The sequence below is a fragment of the Ostrea edulis genome, chromosome 8 (genome assembly GCF_947568905.1).
Source record: "Ostrea edulis chromosome 8, xbOstEdul1.1, whole genome shotgun sequence".
Classification (NCBI taxonomy): Eukaryota; Metazoa; Mollusca; class Bivalvia; order Ostreida; family Ostreidae; genus Ostrea; species Ostrea edulis.
The window spans coordinates 66,738,454-66,760,138 of NC_079171.1; the positions used below are offsets into that span (position 1 = coordinate 66,738,454).

The 21,685-nt window shown below is 35.3% G+C and overlaps 1 protein-coding gene across 1 annotated transcript in view; it reads left to right on the forward strand.

Annotated features, from left to right (window-relative positions):
* LOC125648676 (uncharacterized) overlaps positions 1-21,685 on the forward strand; it is a 441,222-nt gene that overhangs the window by 326,682 nt on the left and 92,855 nt on the right. The gene's annotated exons all lie outside the window — the stretch shown is intronic.

Below are 21,685 nucleotides of genomic sequence, written 5' to 3' on the forward strand. Positions count from 1 at the left end.
GTTGTGTACAAGTCAATGCTATTAAAACTATGTTATACTGGGCTTCTTCAAGATCTAGAGAATGTCCGTAAGCACTGAGTGTGATTATTATTAAAACACCTGTCTTGGGTAGTTTCAGAACACAGTCGCTGTAGAGGTCACTCCACTTGAAATATATTGTTAAATGTTTGTTTCAGAGGCGGCTTGCCATTGATCACAATACACATGGAACTGTGGGTGTTAACTTAGATTTGGTTTCTTGAAGGAATTGGCATGGCTTATGAGATAGTAAAAACTGGTTTTGATGACTTCAAGTAGATATATATTAGACCTACGTCACAATCAGATGTAGAAACAGAACCACGTCACGGTTTCCCAAAACCTGCCCTTTGTTTGATTTTTTACATGATACTATGATTATTCGCCATCGATTCCTCCACAGTCTTTCTTATCAGCTGAGGTTAAAAAAAAAGTTGAGATTGTGTTACAAAGGGGGGAGGGGGGGGGGGGGGGGGCAAGGCGATTCAAGCTTTAGAAAGAAATCAGTTGCAGAACAAATTACATTGTTTGAGGATGAGAACGCGCCGATTGCATTATGCATAGCCATGATGCATTCAGTGTACATTGATTATTTATGGATATAAAAGTATTACAATGTTCTGAGTTGGTACGTATGCTCAACATATGGAATTTCGGGCATCAGAAAGTTAGGGAGACGGATGGGAAAGGAGAGAGGGGACCAATCCAGCTGTCCACCAGTATCATGATATCAGCTGATAATGTTTCAATTTGTTGCGATGACACAATATCAAATACATTCTCTTTTATTTTTTATTTTATTTACATTGCATGCAATTATAGATATGGACAGGGATCAATCTCACAACTCCTACAAGCAATACAACAGAGATAGTTGGGCAAACTTTATGATAACAGATCATTCTTCATGTTTTGATATATGACATGCAGGAAGGTGATACCCATATTATATTGGAACGTTGAAGCCGCCCATAATTTTAATGATTAATGTGTTTAAAAGTTCACGTACGTGCATACATCTTACAATTGTAAAGAACAGTGGTAATGTTCAGGTGCACCAACTATAACCCATAATACGATTTTTTCTAAGACATATTTTATATACCTCAATGCGTCTGAAAAGGATAGGGAATAAATTATGTCTTGTGTATTAAAGGTATGGTAAGTACTTCGTTACTAGTTTGAAAATACGTATGTATATTGAATTGCTGTGATAAAATTTAGAAATTAATTTTAAAATTAAGGATCATCTCCCTCATACATGTAAAACTTATACGGTATCTCTTATCATTAGACGAATTTTGACTCCACTTTTTGGGCATTCTATTTCCCCCTATAATAGCTCTAGCAAGTTTATAGCTTTTTTTTCCGGATTTTAAACATTTCAGATGAGCATCACTGAAGATACATTATTTGTCGAAATGCGCATCTGGTACATCAACATTGGTACCGTATAAGTTTTACATATATAGGAATGTGAACAAATCTGGTAATTCGTAATGGATGTTGATATGTTTTTAAGGTATATGGTGGACAACATCCATAATCATAAAGTTCAATTTATATCATGGTGTTGCAAAATCCAAGAATAGGCTACCCTTTTCTTCTTTAAATAACATATTAAGAACTCTCCATTGAATAGAGCAACGTTTTGTGCAAATATGATATGGACGTAAATGTTTGTTGGCGTAATGTAAAACCGAATCGAATGTGACATCGTGCATACTTAATTTTTCATGTGAACGGTGCTAATGGCTGCGTTTATGTATCTTGACTGTCGAAAAGAGTCTCGTCATGTGTACGTTATTTCTTTGTGGACTAGTCACATTCCATGTATTGTCGTTTCCAATATTGTATTGCATCCGAAAGAAAAAACAGTGTTTGAATTTCTGATCCAGTGTTTTTTTTTTCATTTTCTATGAAAAGGGTTGTTTAATGCTTTATTATTTGTATGACAGTATTTGTTTTCTAGAATATTTACACCCATGGAGAAAATAGAGTGGTCAGGGAAATTTAAATGCTTAAGAGAAATTGGTCGCAATCGCTACTAATTTGAAATATGTGTCCTGATTTTTTATTAAGTGAACCCTTAGTTTCCCCGACAAAAATTAAGTCATAGAGGTTACACCCGATAACGTTGAAAACATTAGGATATTTACAGGTCAAGATATGAAATTCATCAAATGTTTTGGTACAGAAACTACGTCGGTGAAAATACCAGTAAATGAAATTATAAATATCAATATATCGCACGTTTTATTTATCCTTATCAAATTATTGACGAACAAGCGGATAAATTTAAAAGTGAAACGACTTAATCTACGGTAGAAAATGCAATAACAAAATTCAACAGCGAAATTAACAAACAAAACACAGGGCGGTGTAAAAGTATACATAAACACGTTTTGCTATGGCCGTAGAGGACACTTTTTTGCACACTGTTTTCTCCCCCTAAAATAGCTTTAAACATCATTGTTATTTCGGATTTCAAACATTTCGGTTGAGCATCACTGAAGAGATATTATTTGTCGAAATGCGCATCTGGTGCATCGAAATTGGTACCGTATAAGTTTTACATAGTAAATGGATGCTTAATAACAACGAATAAAACCTACAACAAATGAGGAAAAGTAAAAATCATAGATTTGAAACATGACAGTTGTCCACCATATTATGATTGTGTATTTTCTGTAAATCGGAATAAATGTCCTTGTTATGGTACATGTGAATGTAAGCGGAGCGATATTATAGATGCTGAATAACACCGGCGCGAGTTAGCCGAAATGTATAGTAGGCCGTCCGGGACAAAATAAGAAAATTTATATTTTAAAGAATAAGAATAGAGTAAATGCCAATTACTTTATTGTAAACAGCAACAAAATAACTTTGCTTGACAAAAAAAAAAAAAAAACGGTGATCGCATTATGAGTATTGTGCTTAGAGTACAAGGAACTGAGTGCTTTTTTTTAATATACAAGTAAGTGAAATCGAAAACGTCTTATCGCCAGAAAATGGGTTTTGACGGTGTAGGACAATTCAAAGATTTCTCTCTGAATTTACAAACCAACGATACAGTACTGCTTCCGCAACCTCTGACATAACTATCATTCAACGTTAGCAACAATATCCAAAAGAAGCTGATTGAAATGAAAGAAAATTGTATTATAAAGAAATTCTACACACCTTTAGCATAAATTTCAACTATTCTCGTCACACAAAAAACACCCAGCAATATACGAATATGTGTTCATATGCGTCCCGTAAATACAACTACAAGGCGCGCGTATCATCCGATACCGACAGTTGATTGTATGTTAAAAGATAGGATGAGAGACAACGTGTTTTGAAAATCAGATCTGCGCTGGGGATATCATTAGATTGAACTTGAGGAAGTGTCATGGAAAATCATTACGTTCACAACATTCAGAGGTCTCTACAATTACCAGCGTCTGATGTTTTGAATCTCGTCTGCTTCCAAGATTTACCAGCAACTGATTGGTCAAGTGAAGCAAGATATTGAGGTATTACGGAAACTCCCTGCCGACTATGTTGTTTATGGAGCAGACTAAGCAGATTTTGATAAGATATTGGCAAAGTTATTTGATAGACTAGTAGAGAACGATATTACTTAAAATCGTGCGAAATGAAACATTGGCTGATTGAAAATCGTGTTTCCCGGAACCGTGACATTGTCAGTGATAATTCGACCGGGTGATGAGTAAATTAAAGCAATCTAAAAAAAACCGCAAACCAACGAATCAACGAATAGCTCTGACGCACAAAGCTTCCTGGAACTGGGGAATCACTGTGACCTATTCATACAGAATTTCTTAACGATTTCTGCGTCGTTGTGTGGATTGACAAGAAATAGCAGTCTGAACGTGGACCAAATGACACAAAGATGGTTCATTTAAATGCGTACTCGTTAGCGCTGAAACACTGTCATACTGCAGCACATAGTCCGAAACAAGAGTAATAGTTGATGCGGTTCCCGTAGGACTGAGAACAGTTATGTTGCAATAACAGGCGAACGGATGATTTAAAGCCATTGCTTACGCGAGCAGATTTCTAACATACGTCAAAAAACGTTATCCGCAGACTGAGTGGGAGGCATTACGAGTATTATTTGGCGGTGATATTCTCCTAAATAAGTTTGTGGGCTTACAGTCGAAAAATGAACATATCACACATCGCGGACCATTATTGTCTTGCCGAAATGAAAGTCATTGGTGATAATGGAACGCTTTACACCTCGAATACAGCCATACACCTTGAAGCTAGCATATCCACTAGGATCTTAAAATGCAGATGATGGAGAAAGTGGAAAATATTGGAGATTAATATACCCCTTTCATTGTAATTTTTCTTGTGTATATCTATATATTTACTTCAACTATTCTTTCAATTCATATCATTTGATTGTAAGTCGTGGAACATTCTTAATGTACAGCATAATTTAAATTTAGTCATTTAACGTCACATTATTGATATTTTGCTAGCATATATTTAATATTATCAGTTTTAAAGCTATTATAATTTCTTTCCACTGCTCTTATAACACGCTGTATCATTTTTATTGTGTACAGCGCTTTAGCATGGCTATTCATTGTCATATAAGGCGCTATATATTACTATTATTATTACTCGCAGTATTGCAATGGATGCTGTTCCAAAAGCTCCTACTATCAAGAAGGTTCGGCGAAAAGTCTGAGAGGATCGTGACATAAGGCACATTATGCAGAGAAAAAGTAATAGTCACACTGATTATTGTGCTAAATCTGATTATTAATGACAAGATACATGGTGAATATTTCGATTAATCTTGTGCATGAGTGACATTAAGGGATATTTCACAGAAAACGACGACAGTGCGAAAAAAGTATAGTGGTCAGACATCCACACGGAATTTGAAAGAAAATTAAAACAAATAACCAATGTCAATTGTTGACTAACACATGTAAGCCGGAACCGGTGAAACAAACAACTATACATGACCCAACGTGTAAGGATCCAGTCATTGACTTGATGGATCAGTCTTACCCGGGAGATAGTCTAATTGCAATGGTTGATTAATATTGAAGATACGAACAAGTATGTATTATGAGGATGACCATATACAGGTGGTAATGGGATGTTGCTACATGAATGTGGGAAGTTGATGATGGAGAAGCTGAAATCATCCCGTTTGTCATATAGTTGAGTTGTCAGTTTGCTGTTAATGTCTACTTTCAATAAACTATCTAAGTATGAAGCAGAAATGAACGAATCTGTGGGTTTTTTTTATTTCGAGCTCACAGAGATATATCGAATCGACATATGAATGAAAGTCATCATTGGTAATTGAGAAGACGTCGTTGATATATCTAAATGCACTGTTAAGGGATATTTTGCATAAAGAATTACAGTGCAAAACATGTATAAAGGTCAGGGATCGACACAGGAGTTGAAAAAAAAACAACTTCAAAGCAAATAACCAGTGTTAATTGCTGACTAACATGTAAGCCGGAACCGGTAAAAAAACGTATACCTGACCCAGCGTGTCAGGATCCAGTCATTGACTTAATGGAACATTCTCCCTTGGGAGAGAATCTACTTGTAGTGGTTGATTACTACTCAATACACCAACAAGTAGATATTGTGAAGATGACCAAAAGTAAAAGAAAACACATCAAAAATTGGAAACAATGTTTGACAAACATGGCATACATCGTACGACTCTTTTGATCCGAAGAGTTCAAGTAATATCTCCGAAATAGCGGAGTTAAAAACATTAGAACAATTCTGCATTGACCTTAAATAACCTAAAGGGGTTGGATACATCGAAAAACAACTCTGTACAGTTGAAAACAAGTAACGCGGGAAATACCGAATGAAAGGATTGCAAAAAGGAATTACTCAATGTGTTAATCATGTACCGTTAAACGCTGCATGCAATGACAGGGGAAAGGATTAACAGAACTACTCTTCAGCGGAAATATATATACAAAACTACCGGAGTTTCCTAGTAAAGAATGTATGGAAGACGATAGAAAACACAACGAGGAGAATAAATAAAACTACAAACAGTATGCTGACAAATGCTGTAAAACTAGATATTCAATTTAATGATTTATTACAGAAATAGCAGGGAAAATGTAAATTAACGATCAAATTCACACTTAAAGGCTAACCGTGTTGTATCTTAATCAAACATCGGCATTACACACCAAAAAGATGCCCATTCGAAAATTGCACTATCAAATTTACGCAGCTGAGTTAAGGCTTCCCAACAAATACCAGTAATGTACCTAAATGTACTTTACCGCATTGGCACATTACTTGACGTCACTATGAAAAAAACACGTCACGATGAAGATCATATTTCTGGTATATCCAACGATCCGTGTTTACCCAACTCTATATTTTATATTGCTTTTAGGAGTTATCAGATTGATCACTCCACGTTATATCCATCTTTCAGTATAAAATATACTTGTGTACCGGTATATAGCTGTATGCTTATCAATCTCACGTGTCTATTGAATATTTGCTTAAATAACCCTACCACGTCGTGTAAATATTGCTTACAGTAGGGATCTACAACTAGTTGTACAATGCGTGAATCTGTGCAGGATGATTTTGATTTGAAGTAATATATGGAGTAAATGTTCTATGAAAGGTTTTTTGAAAGAGACAGTTTAACCAAGAATAATTCTGAACAATACTGGTCAAACACCTCTTGCCTGTGTTAGATAATGCTTTCTTCCCGACACGGTGACAATCCAGTTGGACTCTGGATAAGCTATGCTATGTTGAATGTGATATTTTAATCTACCATTCTGTCAAATGTGAAACTATGTTATAACTTTCCAAACTTAGTAAACGCAGTACATTTATAATTTATAATTCTGTTATCGTATCGTTTAAGCTAGCATGATTGGTATTTGAGCAGAGACGTCTAATGTTATCAAATGCAAGGTGAAGATAACGAACAGTGATCAATCTCATAACTCCTACAAGCAATACAAAATAGATATTTGGGCAAACACAGACCCCAGGACACACCAGAGGTGGGATCAGGTGCCTAGGAGGAGTAAGCATCCCCTGTTGACCGGTCACACCCGCCGTGAGCCCCATATCCTGATCAGGTAAACGGAGTTATCCGCAGTCAAAATCAGTGTTCCAAGAACGGCTTAAAAATCGGTATGAAACACGTCAGACAGCATTTGACCCAATGCGAGATTTCTCACAAACAACTCTTGATGTTAAAAGAACTACGATGATTCAAAGTTTTCAGAAAGATCCACATAGATAGAAGTTTACACTAATCTCAGAAAGCTGTCTTCCACTCCGCAAAGTTCTTGCTTACACCTGCTTCGTTGTCTTTTTTTTTCTAAATGTCTTTATACATTAATGAACATGTCATTGTCCTAACATAAAACCAACATCACTTTTGTATGTTACCAAGGAAAAATAATAAGCAATCCCTCCACGCGCATTTGAAAACAAACATTGTCCTTACAAAATCAATATAAACCTTTACATGGTGATTTATATTTTGTTGTGACCGGAAACATTGCCAAATGCACTAACATTCAACAAATTCCATCTAGGTCAGTATTACCGCCCATGCTTATAGTACAGAGGATACCATCGAGTCTATCAGTGTGACTTGAGTTTTGAATGAATGCGTCCAATTGATATGTATCAGTATGAAATTGTGGACTTCTATCATTATGATTAAATATCTCCAAATTAGATCCATATCATACAACACTGGTCGAAATTTGGTCCAAATTTGCTTCTTTCCTTTGGTAATCAAAAATCATCCTGATCATTAGTGAATGAAATAATTCCAAGTTGACATAAACAGAATCAACCCAAGAGGTCCGTGTTTGCCGAACTCTATTATTTTTTGGCTGATGGGAGTTATGAGATTAATCACTGTTCGTTATCTTCACTTTTCATGGGTGCGTTAGTTTTCCTTTCTTTCTAAACGTACGCTGTTTATTGAATACAGTTTGGTAGATACTTATTTGGATCACAAACTTCTTAAACAAGACATAGTGTTTCTTCTCTGTAGAATGAAACTCTTGCAAACCATTCATTGTCTTATGTTTTCACTCTAATAATAATCAGAACCTGTCAATAACCCGCCATTAACAATTGAGATTCATGCACTTTAGTAAATGACACTGAAACAGATCTTCGATGTTGCGGTGGGTTCTGACACGCTAAATAATAGCCATCGAGAAGGTTATCAGCGCTAAATTTAACATAAATATATGGCAAATTAATAGCCTGGTTCTGAAATATAGGCAATGCAAACTGAGCCATGTCATTCAGTTAAATTCAGTAATGGTGGTTAAATTGTAAAAAAAAAAACCTAGACAATCATATGGCGGTGTATGGGTTATGATATTAATCAATATTATTTTCACTTTTTCATGACACCTGTAGTGAAATGTTTTCTGTGATTACTAAGGGCTGCATGGTGAGCTAACACTGAACCAACCCTGGAGAAAAACAGTTTATTTACATGTAATATATCATGATGTATACTTAATTTCAAACTCCATTGTTACCTGAAACAAAATATAAGGCTGGTATATTCGCCTCACCGACTTTGAATCACACTCCGACAACCATAACTCCGTTTACGTAGAACGACAGTGAAGGAAAACGAGGAAATAGTTTCGGAAATCAGGTTCTTTAAACTGCAGTGTTGATGTTTTGACAAAACCCAATCACACTGCTAGGTTTTTTTTAATGTACCGACGTGGTAAAAAAGAATGTTGTATTTTGTATTGGTTATAGGAGTTGTGAAATTGATCACTGCTCGTTATATTTATCTTTTGTTCAGTATGCAACTTATCTAATTCGCTTATTAAGCATGGATTCTTAAATACAGGAGAAAGTATGGTGTGTTATTTGGTTTTGATGTATTTTATAGAATCTTGATATTTATCCTAGATCTTATGTTTTTATCATTCGCCTAAACGATATTTTGATATCGATAATGATGTATCTAACAAATGAAAAGGAAGTCACTCGTTGTAGTGCCTTTTAACAAATTCAACGAGAGTGGGACAACCAGTTCTGTTAGTGGAGTTAACAAGACAATGAATATGTATTTTTTTAAAACAGACACGGATTAAATCTCAAAGTGTGGCTGATTATTTTTCTGCTTTTAGTTAATCATGAAACAACCATTCAAACATACAGGACCAATCAATTGAGTGTTTTCGTAACGTTACAGAATACACGTTACACAAATCTTTGTATTGTTCTTTGCCAATACACAAACATCCCATGGGCTTCGTCGCGGGTATCGCCACTTTGCAGGATGTGTGAAATATAGCACCGACTAAATAGTGATGGTAAAGTGGAATTTCAAAAAAGATATTTCAATATCGATCTAAACGAATTAACTTGATTCAATGCATAAATTAAAGCAATGTCGATGATTAATAAATTGGAATTACAACAGATGATTGGCAGCCACGTGCTACCATTACTTATGTTTACAATGTATCCAAAAAAAAAATAATCAGGCATGTTGAAAGTTAACATGTTCTTGACAAGCAGAAAATAAAACAATAACAAGAAATGATACTTAAATTATCCGATCTTCAAAAACCTTAAATTTTGTACATGAGTGTGTGGGTAGGGGGGGGGGGGGGTCTTGATCCACTCAAATTGTCTCGACTTCCCTTCCGACTTCATTTTCTTAAATCGTGATATGATGAAGCAATTAAATACTTGTATGTACCTTGTAAAACACTGTCAGAGAGTGAGAAAGAGATAGGATGAGTGAGTTAGAGAAAAGGAGAGAAACAGAGAGAGAGAGAGAGAGAGAGAGAGAGAGAGAGAGAGAGAGAGAGAGAGAGAGAGAGAGAGAGAGAGAGAGAGAGAGAGAGAGAGAGAGAGAGAGAGAGAGATAGAGAGAGAGAGAGAGAGAGAGAGATAGAGAGAGAGACAGAGACAGAGAAAGAGAGAGAGTATCAGTAATCATATACAGATATGATTTTTTTTTGTCTTTCCGTGTTATTTGTTTTCCCCCGTTCCGAGATAGGATCCCCCTTTCTAAAACGATGTTACATGTCCTTGTTTTCTGGATATTACATTAACCCGGTAGTTTAATGCTGTGTCCAGTTTTAATACGCTTTGTAATCATTTCTGTTGTGGCCTTGGCCTCTAGATATTCAAATAAATATCTGTCACAGATTGATAAATTCTCAAAATTAATGAAAATAATTGAATACAAGTCACAGTCTGCATCATACCATGCATTTATTGGAAACTTAAAACCGGTGGCCATGTAACAAGACGGTCCGAGGCCATATACAAAATAAAAGGCAGAATTGGTTTTATGTATTAGTTACAGGAAAGGTATACACTATTTCTGTGATGCCTGGTCTTGATACAAGCATACAGTTCTTGGACACACAGTTCCAGGGTAAACACAGTTCCTGGACACGCATACTGTTCTGCGATACACATTTCCGGGATACACAGAGTTCAAGCACACGCACAGGTCCGGGACATATTTTCAAAGGAATATTTTGGGACTTGGACGGAAATCAGAAATACACATATTAAGTTAGCAAGGCAATGATAACATATTTCCACTTGTAGCGTTACGTTTACACATGAACTTAATGCTATTTAACTAAATGAAACACACTTGATAATACATTACTTAATAGTTTACAAATACGGAACATTTGATATCTACAGAAGTGAATACGGACTCATGGTTACACATTACGAAAACACACATCAATGAAAGAAATACACAAAGTAACACATAAAACAATTTATTAACTTTAGTTTTTTAACAGAATAGAAAACACAAATTTGAGCAAAATTATTCCAGGACCATAAAATTAACAACACGTAAGACATAGAAAACATAACACCACATTAATATTTATAGAAAAGTGACCTCAGACAGTCAAGTGTCTGTATTATTAATGAAGTTTTACAAAAAACTATAACCCAAAATACCTGAACACCAATCAAACACGAATTCCGTGCAGCATGAGTGTAAAATGAATGGCTAAACCCAGAACTCAGTTATATCAGACACAGGTAAACGGAATATCATACGGGGCAAATATATGAACTGATAGAAGAGGTCCTGAAAAGGATAAATATACATACAAATTTAAACAAGTACACAAGTAAATGTGACAAGTTATAATTCAATTGCAACTGCTAGTAGTTATTTGGTGTCACTTCAGTATATGATTTAAGATTGTAGCTAACACCGTCTACATCCAGCCTACTTTCTTTATGTCTGTTATGATCAGTCATAGGCTCAATGAATCATATCTTTTATAGATATAGAACTATCACCAATTAATGTTACACTTGTTTCAATATGTTATACATTTTAGAAACTGATGTGGAAAATGTTGCGTGATTTCTGAATGAGTACATCTTAATACATGTATACAAAGGAGATAAAATGAGAGAAAAAGAGAGAAAAATGCCATTATATCAAAATTGCATGGTTCATGGAATTTTCTTTAAATATGATTTACGAGAAAGTAGCAGTTGTGTACAGGTCAATGCTTTCAAAACTCTGTCATACTGGGCTTCCTCAAGATATAATAAATACTGGAAAGCATTGGCTGTGATTATTATCAAAACACCTTTTATTGGGTAGTATCAGAACACTGTCACTGCAGAGGTCACTCCACATGAGATATATTGTTAAATGTTTAAAGGCGGGTTATCATTGGTCACGATACACGTAAAAATGTGGGTGTTAACTTATAATCGGGTTTTTAAAGGAATTGGCATGGTATATTGAATAGTAAAACATTGAGGTTTTGATGACTTCAAGTATATATATACTAGACCTACGTCACAATCAGATGTAGACACCGTTTCCGTTTTCCCAAAATGGGGCCTTTGTTTGATTTTTACATGTCACTAGGATAATCCGCCATCGATCCCCTCACAGCCGTTCTTATTACCTGAGATCAAATTAAAGTATATATTTTGTTAAAAAGGGGGATGGGGTAAGGAGATTAAAACTTTAGAAAGAAATCGGTTGGAGAACAAATGATATGTTTGCGGATGTATTATACATATCCATGATGAATTCAGTGTACATTGAGTATTCATGGATGTGAAAGTGTGACAATGATCTGAGTTTATGCATATTGAATTTCGGGGGCATCAGAAAGTGGGGAAGAGGGATGGGAAAGGGGATGGGTCAGACCAATTCAGATTTCTACCAGTAACATGGTATTAGCTAATTATGTTTCATTTTGTTATGATGACACGGTGTGAATGATATTTTCTTTTAATTGCATGTGTTTATTTACATTGCATACATGTATGGTAGAACCTGATGCAACTTACTAATGTTACCCGAGAGAAAAAAAGCAGTGCTGATATAATTATGACTCTGTGCACTTTGCACCATTTGACGTCACAATGGAAAAGTACATCAGAATGTACTACGTTACATGTTATCACACTTGCATCACGGAGAAGTTGTCAACATATGTTGTCGTTATTTACTACCTTTATCAAGTGACACATGAAACATGTTCTTGTTAAATGCTTACCAAATAATTATATATCACACCTTTACGATAAAAGACCACTCTTCATTTTTAATAATATAATATGCAGGAAGGTCATCTCCGTATTATACTGAAACGTTGAAACCGCCCCTAATTTTAAAGACTAAGGTTTTAAAAAAAATCACTTATGTGCATAAATAATATCTTTTTGCACACACATTGGCAAAGTTTCGGTGTATATCTATAACTCACAGCATGATTTTTTTTCCTGAGACATATTCAATATATATGTATGCGTCTCAAAGGTGTAGGAAACAACGTCTGTCTTGTATGTTAAAGGTAATGTATCTATAGGAATGTGAATAATACCGGCAATTCGTAATAAATGTGGATATGTTTTTAAGGAATATGCTGAAGAGCATCCCTAATCATAGGGTTCAGTTTATATCCTGGTGTTGAAAAATCCAAATATAGACTACCTTTTACTTCTTTAACCAACATATTCAAACATCCCTATTCGATAGAGCAAAGTTGTGTGCAAATACGATGTGGACCTAATTGTCTGTTGACGTAAGGTAAAAGTGAATCAACTGTAACATCGTGCATACTTGTTCTTTTATATGAACGGTGCTAAAGACTGCGTTTACGTCTCTGGGCTTTTGGGAAGAGTCCCATCATATAAACAGTATTTCTTTGTGGACTAGTGAAATTCCCTACATTCTCGTTATCATCATTACATACGTAAGGAAATACAGTATTTTAATTTCTGATCCAGTGATCTTGTTCTCTATGAAAAGGGCTATGTAATGTTGTATTGATTGTATGACAGTATTTGTTTTCTAGAACATCAACCCTCGTAGGCAAAATGGAGTGGTCAGGGAAATTAAAATGTTTAAGAGAAGATGGTTGCAACCGTTTTTATTTGAACTATGTGTCCCTAAGTAAACTGGGGGAATTTCTTTTTATTTGAGGCATTATAAGACACACCCTTACGAATTTTTTTTTTTTCATTTGTTTGTTCTTTTTGTTGTTGTCTGTGCCTGTCAAGATTTTTTTTTTAAAAACATGAATATGCACTAATACTCTGTAGTAATAACACATGTTGTTAAGCTCCTGAAAAATAACAAATGTAAAACGAAACACCATATATCTCAGATAAATATTTTCGTAGCTCAAATTCCCTCCCTTGTTTACATGTAGGTTATAGTGTATGTATATTGCTTAATATAAGTATGTACACCTAGCGGTGTGATGTGTGAATCTGGTATAGAATGGTTAGGATAAAAACAGTAGTTTTAGGAGGTGCCCTATCTGTAGGAGAAGAAGGAGAAGTGTCTGTAAAAGGCATGACTTTCAGAAAGCACCTTTCTAAGAAATGTGTTGGTGAAAGTACTCTATAAAACTTCAACACCGTCAACTTCCTATTTATGGAGCATTGTTCTAGTGTCAACTACTTATGTTGTTTACATATCTCTGATTCGATTCGTGATAGCTTGTTCTCCATATGGTCAGTTTTTAAATTGAGTCAAGCTACTGACAAACAATTTTTTTTTACTGACAAACAAGTTAATGGTGCAGTGGTTTCACCTGTCTCGTCAGCATTATATGGTGGTTATAACGGTTGTCACGTTTTGTTGTCAGGGAATATAACAGATGGTGTTATACTTTACAAATTTATAATTTTTACATCTTTTTGTTTCTAATTATTACAAGAATACAATGGGATATAATTAAAATCCAGTCTTAAAATTGTTACCTTAATGGCAGTGCGGTTGTTTCAATCACTTATGGATCACGTGAATGGTAGCTGTGCACGTTGGGTCCAGTTTGGAATACTAGTCCGTTCCCACTGGCTCCCACTCTACTTCCTACTTCTGCTTGATTTATTTTGCAACTAATTTAAAGGATCTATAAAATCAAGTTGCACATTTTCAAATATATACAGATTGTTACCTTACATTATCTTACCGAGGGTCTCTACAGTCCAATAGCTAAGTACTTCGTTACTAGCTTGAAAATACGGATGTATATTTAATTGCTGTTAGGAAATTTAGAAATTAATTTCAAAATTAAGGATTATCTCCCTCATGTATAGCTTTTATCATTGGACGAATATGGCTCCACTTTTTTGGCACGCTGTTTTTGGCTATATTTAGCTCTAAAACTTCATAGTTACTTCGGATTTCAAACATTTCGGTTGAGCATCACTGACGAGACATTATTTGTCGATATGTGCATCTGGTGCATCGAAATTGGTACCGTATAAGTTTTACATGATGACCCCTGGGTCGAGGCCTCTGCTGGTGGACTGTTATTCCCCGATAGCTAAGTACTTCGTTACTAGCTTGAAAATACGGAGGTATATTTAATTCTTGTTACAAAATTTAGAAATTCATTTCAAAATTAAGGATTATCTCCCTCATGCATAGCTCTTATCCTTGGACGAATTTGGCTCCACTTTTTTGGCACGCTGTTTTTGGCTATATTTGGCTCTAAAACTTCATAGTTATTTCGGATTTCAAACATTTCGGTTTAGCATCATTGAAGAGACATTATTTGTCGAAATGCGCATCTGGTGCATCAAAATTGGTACCGTGTAAGTTTTACATTATGACCCCTGGGTCGAGGCCTCTGCTGGTGGACTGTTATTCCCCGATAGCTAAGTACTTCGTTACTAGCTTGAAAATACGGAGGTATATTTAATTCTTGTTACAAAATTTAGAAATTCATTTCAAAATTAAGGATTATCTCCCTCATGCATAGCTCTTATCCTTGGACGAATTTGGCTCCACTTTTTTGGCACGCTGTTTTTGGCTATATTTGGCTCTAAAACTTCATAGTTATTTCGGATTTCAAACATTTCGGTTGAGCATCATTGAAGAGACATTATTTGTCGAAATGCGCATCTGGTGCATCAAAATTGGTATCGTGTAAGTTTTACATTATGACCCCTGGGTCGAGGTCTCTGCTGGCGGACTGTTAGTCCACGAGGGTTTCTACAGCCCAGTAGCTAAGTACTTCGTTACTACCTTGGAAATGCAGATGTATATTTAATTGCTGTTAGGAAATTTAGAAATTCATTTCAAAATTAAGGATTATCTCCCCCATGCATAGCTCTTATCCTTGGACGAATTTGGCTCCACTTTTTTGGCACGCGGTTTTTTGCTATATTTAGCTCTAAAACTTCATAGTTATTTCGGATTTCAAACATTTCGGTTGAGCATCACTGACGAGACATTATTTGTCGAAATGCGCATCTGGTGCATCAAAATTGGTACCGTATAAGTTTTACATTGTACATGTACCTCAACCTAGTGCGCATATGTACGCATCACTACTACATTATGCATTTTTTTACTACAACCACGGTGCACTGTATATACTCATATATGTACTTTTACTATACAATATTAATGACTTCATATACTCAATGTGCAGTATATACATATACCTGTACATGTACTTTACTTACTACACAATACAGATACTGGTGTATGATAGTTGACAATGTTTTTATATTGTAACTAATTCTCTTCACGTGTATTCGGATGAGAGTGTTGCACATACTCTATACTTAAAATATATACACACTACTGTCAAAATTAACACAGTACTTGTAAAATTAACAATATTCAAACTTTAACCAATTGTACACAACAAAATCAACAATAAACTGCAAGTGAAGAAATTTGAAAGTTTTATAAAAAATCTAATTTAGTCGGTAATTTCAAACCCAACTTAAACATATGGGTGAAAGTTTGGGATAAAATGTATGTGTTTACCTGGACACAGATTTGGTTATGAATGAACGGGGAACATTTTTTATTTTAAATTTTAAATGTGACAACGATCTTGTTTGTCAATACAACCTACCTAGGGTAAAATACTGGCTGGCTTATTCCCTACTTATTCTTAGGCGATTTTGACTAATGACATCGCGACTGATTCAAGCATTATTTATGGATCACGGCATGGGCACTTTAGCTCCATTTGGAATATTACTTCTTGCTTCCACAGGCAACTATTCCGTTTCTTCTTGATTTCTTTATAAATAATTTTGTGATCTACAAAATCAAGTGGTACCAGTTGAAATATGCATATTGTTAACTTGCATTGTACCTGAACTTAGTGCGAATATCAATGTACCACCATTACTCTGTACATCTGTGAATTACAAACATAATACACTATACAGACTCACTGGTCATTATCTTCACCTTTCACAACTACGTCTTACTTTATATTTTCATGATCTCAGAACACTCAGTGTATACAGATACTTGTACATCTATATGTCTTACTACACAACACGCATGCTGATGTATGACAATTGACACGGTTTCCTTTGATATTGTTACTAATATTCGTCGTTTTATTTGTATACTCATTAGAGTTTCATATATGGCCTGCACTTAAATATATACATAATGCATTCAACAAAGCGAACACAAACTGCAAGTGAAGAAGTTTGGGAATTTTATGGGGGAAATGAAATTAATATCAGTTATGAAGTAGATCATCTTACCTCAGAAATGTGAAAGTAGAATACGTCTGAAGTAATATGAAAAACACCATAGCATAAAATCGGCAGGTACGTGATGTAGTGTTACGTGTGTCTGCTAGGCCCAAACTAACCAAAGCATACCAATACTTAAATATGATATCGCTTAATCAGAAATTCAAAACCTGATTTACACGTAGGGGTAAAAGTTTGGAATGGAATTACTCATCTACCTGTATACAGATTTTGTTCTTATCAAGGGAACTTATTTTGGACTTTAAATGTGACACCCTCTTTCTCTACTACTACGTCATGTTCTGAGTAATTTGCTGCTATCAAAACGAAAGTTAGTAGAAATAACATAATATGCATAAGTTCCCGTATCGCCAAAAAACTTAGTCACTATATAAAATATTTCATTCGATGGACCTGTAGTCACTTTGTTTAAATTTTTTGAAATTCAGAGAACCCCTGTTTTTTAACTCGTAGAAAAACAGGATGTAGCAATATTCTATTCTCATCTTCATATGGTGTCAATATCACTCAAGCAATTTGATACCTAAGTGCTTGTTCTACACTTGTTCAGTTTATAAAATCAAGGAAAGCTGCTGACAAACAAGTTGATGGTACAGGGGTTTCAACAGTGTCTTTTAAAGTCACCATTTCAAAACCTCTATGGTCGTTATGATGATTTAGTTTGCATATACAACCAAGCATTGTATCGAATGCTGTCTGACGTGTTTCATAAGAATTGTTAGACCGTTCTTGACACACTCATTTTGATTAAGGACAATTCCGATTACCTGATCAAGATAGACGGTTCATGGCGGGTATGACTGGTCGACATGGAATGCGAATTTCTCCTAAGCACCTTGTCCAAGTCTGGTGTGTCCAGGAGTCCGCGTTTGCCCAATTCTCTATTTATTATTCCTTATAGGGCTTATACGATTGATCACTATTCGTTAGCTTCACCTTTCACTGAAATATGTTTCTATGTTGAATGTTGCCGGATATGATATTACGATTTGTAGAGGTAATGAATATTTTACCAGAGAGAATACGTTATGTATAAGGATTTCAATGTTGAAGATGTCGAACAGTTATGAATCTCATAACTCTGAAGGCATACAGACATACGACAGGTGGACGTTGGTGCCTAGAAGGAGTAAGCACCCTCTATAAACCGGCCACATCCGGTCAATATCTTTGTCGTGATCAGGTAAACGGCATAAATCGTAATCAAAATAAGTTCAGCAAGATGCATGAAAACAAAAGGTGACCGACCAGTATTCTGACGGTCCGATAGTCCGACGGACCGGTATGTCAGCAAGTAATATTGCATGGATAACCTAATGGACTTGTATAATTTAATCATTAAATCATATAATTAAGTGGATGTCGCTGGGTTTTTGTCAGTCAATACGATGAATTAGTCATCTTCGAAGTATAGTATTCACCTCGTCCTCTGGGCTCGGAGAATATTGTACTTCCCAGACGACTTAATTACTGTATTGACATCAAAAAGAACAATATTTGTGTAATGTTACATGTCTGATCAATTTGTTAGTCACTGGTATTTGTTAATTATATTCCAAAACAATGCATAATAAGGGGATATTTGGTTATAATTCTTATTTTCAGTAAGAAAGCAGCGGAATTGAAAGTTGTTTTTAAAACAGCATTCCTCATATGTTTGAAACATCAGCTTAAACCACAGTCATGTCTTTGAGTAACAGGCATTCTGATAAGTTGGGTCTGGTAATAGTGGGGATAATGATGTCCTACAGCGGAAACCGGAGAAGGGGGTCAGTAAAAGTCTTATGAACAACTTACAAAAAATTACAGTATTAGCTGACATTATCTTAATATGTAATTGCGGCATTTCCTGAAAATAAGTTTGATATAAGCTATTGTTAACATTTTATTCGTTACGGACGCCATTTAATGGAATGGCACTGTAATTTGCAATCCCAATCGGTTACTTAATGATATTTTGATTTTTATTCCAACTTGTTTTAGAGTGGATATTTACCAGCATAATATTTCATTTTTATTCTGTTTTAATTGGGGTATATTGCACGCTTTATTGTAACAACTTCTACAATTAATTCACTTTTTATAAGGTTTTGACTCACATGGATAGCGACACCGGGACTCTGTTTTTCCTGTGTTTACTCTGTTTACTTTTTAGGCTTCTTTTTCTTTTATTTCCTTTTTTTTTTTTGGCCAACAGGCATGCTTATTGCAAGTATTATGAATGTATGAATGCATGCCATTTTTGCCAAATCATATCATTAATGTGGACACGTTTTTTTTATTTTACTTTCTGTACGCGACAGCTCATTGTAACATTCATTTTGTTTTGATTGATCATACAGATTAAACTTACAACACGTGTAGCAGTCTTTCACCATCGACCAAAATATCATTTGCCTTATGATCCTGATAATAATTTCATAGACGACTAAATTAATATTCTTACACAAAGACCTAGTCAGTTAGATCTCAAAATGATTTAAGAATGTCGTCATATCAGGAAGTAAGACACAGAGAGACTTAAACATACATGTAACATAGAAAGTCAATCATTATTTAATAAATAAGGTGTGTGTTGTGGCCGGATTTCAAATCAATCCTGTTTAAAGCTGGATGATGCTTGTCCGTCCGTGAAAAAAAATGGTTGAATTTATCTGCAATGTTAAGGGTAATTTACGACATATTTTACCTGTACTTCATCAGTTAGCAGTTTAAATATCCATAAATACCGGGTTTATCTAATTTAGTACACACTTTAATGATTTTGGTCAGAAATTGATTGTACGATTTATAATCAGGCCGTGCCGATTTTGGCGGTTTCTGGTAATTTCCATAAAACAATGCCTGAAATGAATAATTTTTAACTCTATTAATTAAAATTGTTGATGATGGTCAACATGTCGGACTATCGGATCGTCGGACTACAAGTCCGTCTGACTACCGGAACGTCGGACTATCGGACCGTCGGAACAAAAGGGTGTGTATTCTAGCGATTCATGTTTAATAAAGCACACTTGATTTGGTAACCACACAGGGTACTTGAAAATACTTTGATAACAGCGCCCACAACACGTGATATTTTGTTTGGTTGTAAGATTCATTATTGCTGTTGCGTTTTATATAACTTTCCCTAAAAGTCAACATATGTTAATCCGAATCATATCCCAAGTGCCCATTCAAAAATGAAGCTCTTCAAAATCACGTATTGATTTTAAACAGATCAAATATGCAAAGTAGAGGGATAAAATAAACCTGAGTTACAGTACCTATACTAGATTCTAAAACTTCACAAAACGTTCGAGAGATGTAGTGCAGGATCCAGAATATTTTATACTAGGCCCCAAATATTTCCTCCCCACGAAAACAGCAACTGCCGTGACGGCGTAATTTTAAACGGGGTGTGTCAACACATCAGATAGACGTGTCGTAAATCTAGTTATAAGTTTAAAAAACAAGCTTTAGTAAATCTGAAATTATATTTTATTCAAATCAACATATCTTGTGATATGCCGTGTAAACAATTACAAGCGAATCTCGATCGCTCGAACGTCGATCTTTCGAGGTTCTCGATATTACGCCCCCGAGTTTTTCTCTGTACTAAGGAAATGCACTATTTGTTTCTCGAGATTTTGATCTCTTAAAGTACTTTGTATGTAAAAGTGAACTTTGGATCCCGTAGAACATGATTGTATTGTTTTCACTCGAGATATTTCGAACTTTTTGTAGCGCATCTGCATCACCACTCCATATATAATTAACAGTGAATGTTTAGGGCGAGTCTGGCCGTGGTAATCAGGTGTTCGCATAGGTAACACATCCCTGCTTTTCCTTGTGGGGTGAATAACTAACTGTTTAACTGGTTTCAACCTTTCAAATGCAATTCGCGTGATAAAATAATTCGAATATACGTAATTTTACGTCGTTTGAACTTAATAATAATATCGTAATCTTGGAATTTTAATTTGAAGACAGGCCAAAGAAACGTCATTGATTATTAGAATGTGACTGATGCGCATGTATCCTTAGTAATTGACCTTACAATGAATCCAACTGTTTGTATACACATATCATGCCAAAACGTTAATTAATACTTGCTTTCAAGCTGCAATTTTACATTTGGTATTTCGCCTTGAAGCCCATTTCATGTGCTCCATCGTGATCAACTGCCTACCTTTTGCAAAATCAGACCAAGGATACCTCAGGGTTATTGATTTCTAAATGCAGATCTTCCGTTGAAAATCCACACTCCAACCTACAGTCGACTAGACACAACATACTGTTCAATACAGCTCATAATTTAACTTCATCACCTAGTCAGCAAACATCTTGCTGAAAAGTCTGAGTTTATTGAATGGCAGAGTTATGGAATTTAAATATATTTCACCTTGATGTAGACCGATTGCCATTTCATCCGATGAAGGGTGTTTTGCTTCTCGCTTGGCTCTCTTTCAAAATCCCAGTACATTGACCCATCTGTTAATATTGGTAGATACCTATTCCGCTAGATACGTTGCCGTGACTTCTTTGCGTTGTTTTTCAAGTAACATTATGATTGATTTGCTCGCAAATGCCTAGATATATCTACTACCACATGTTCAACATCCAA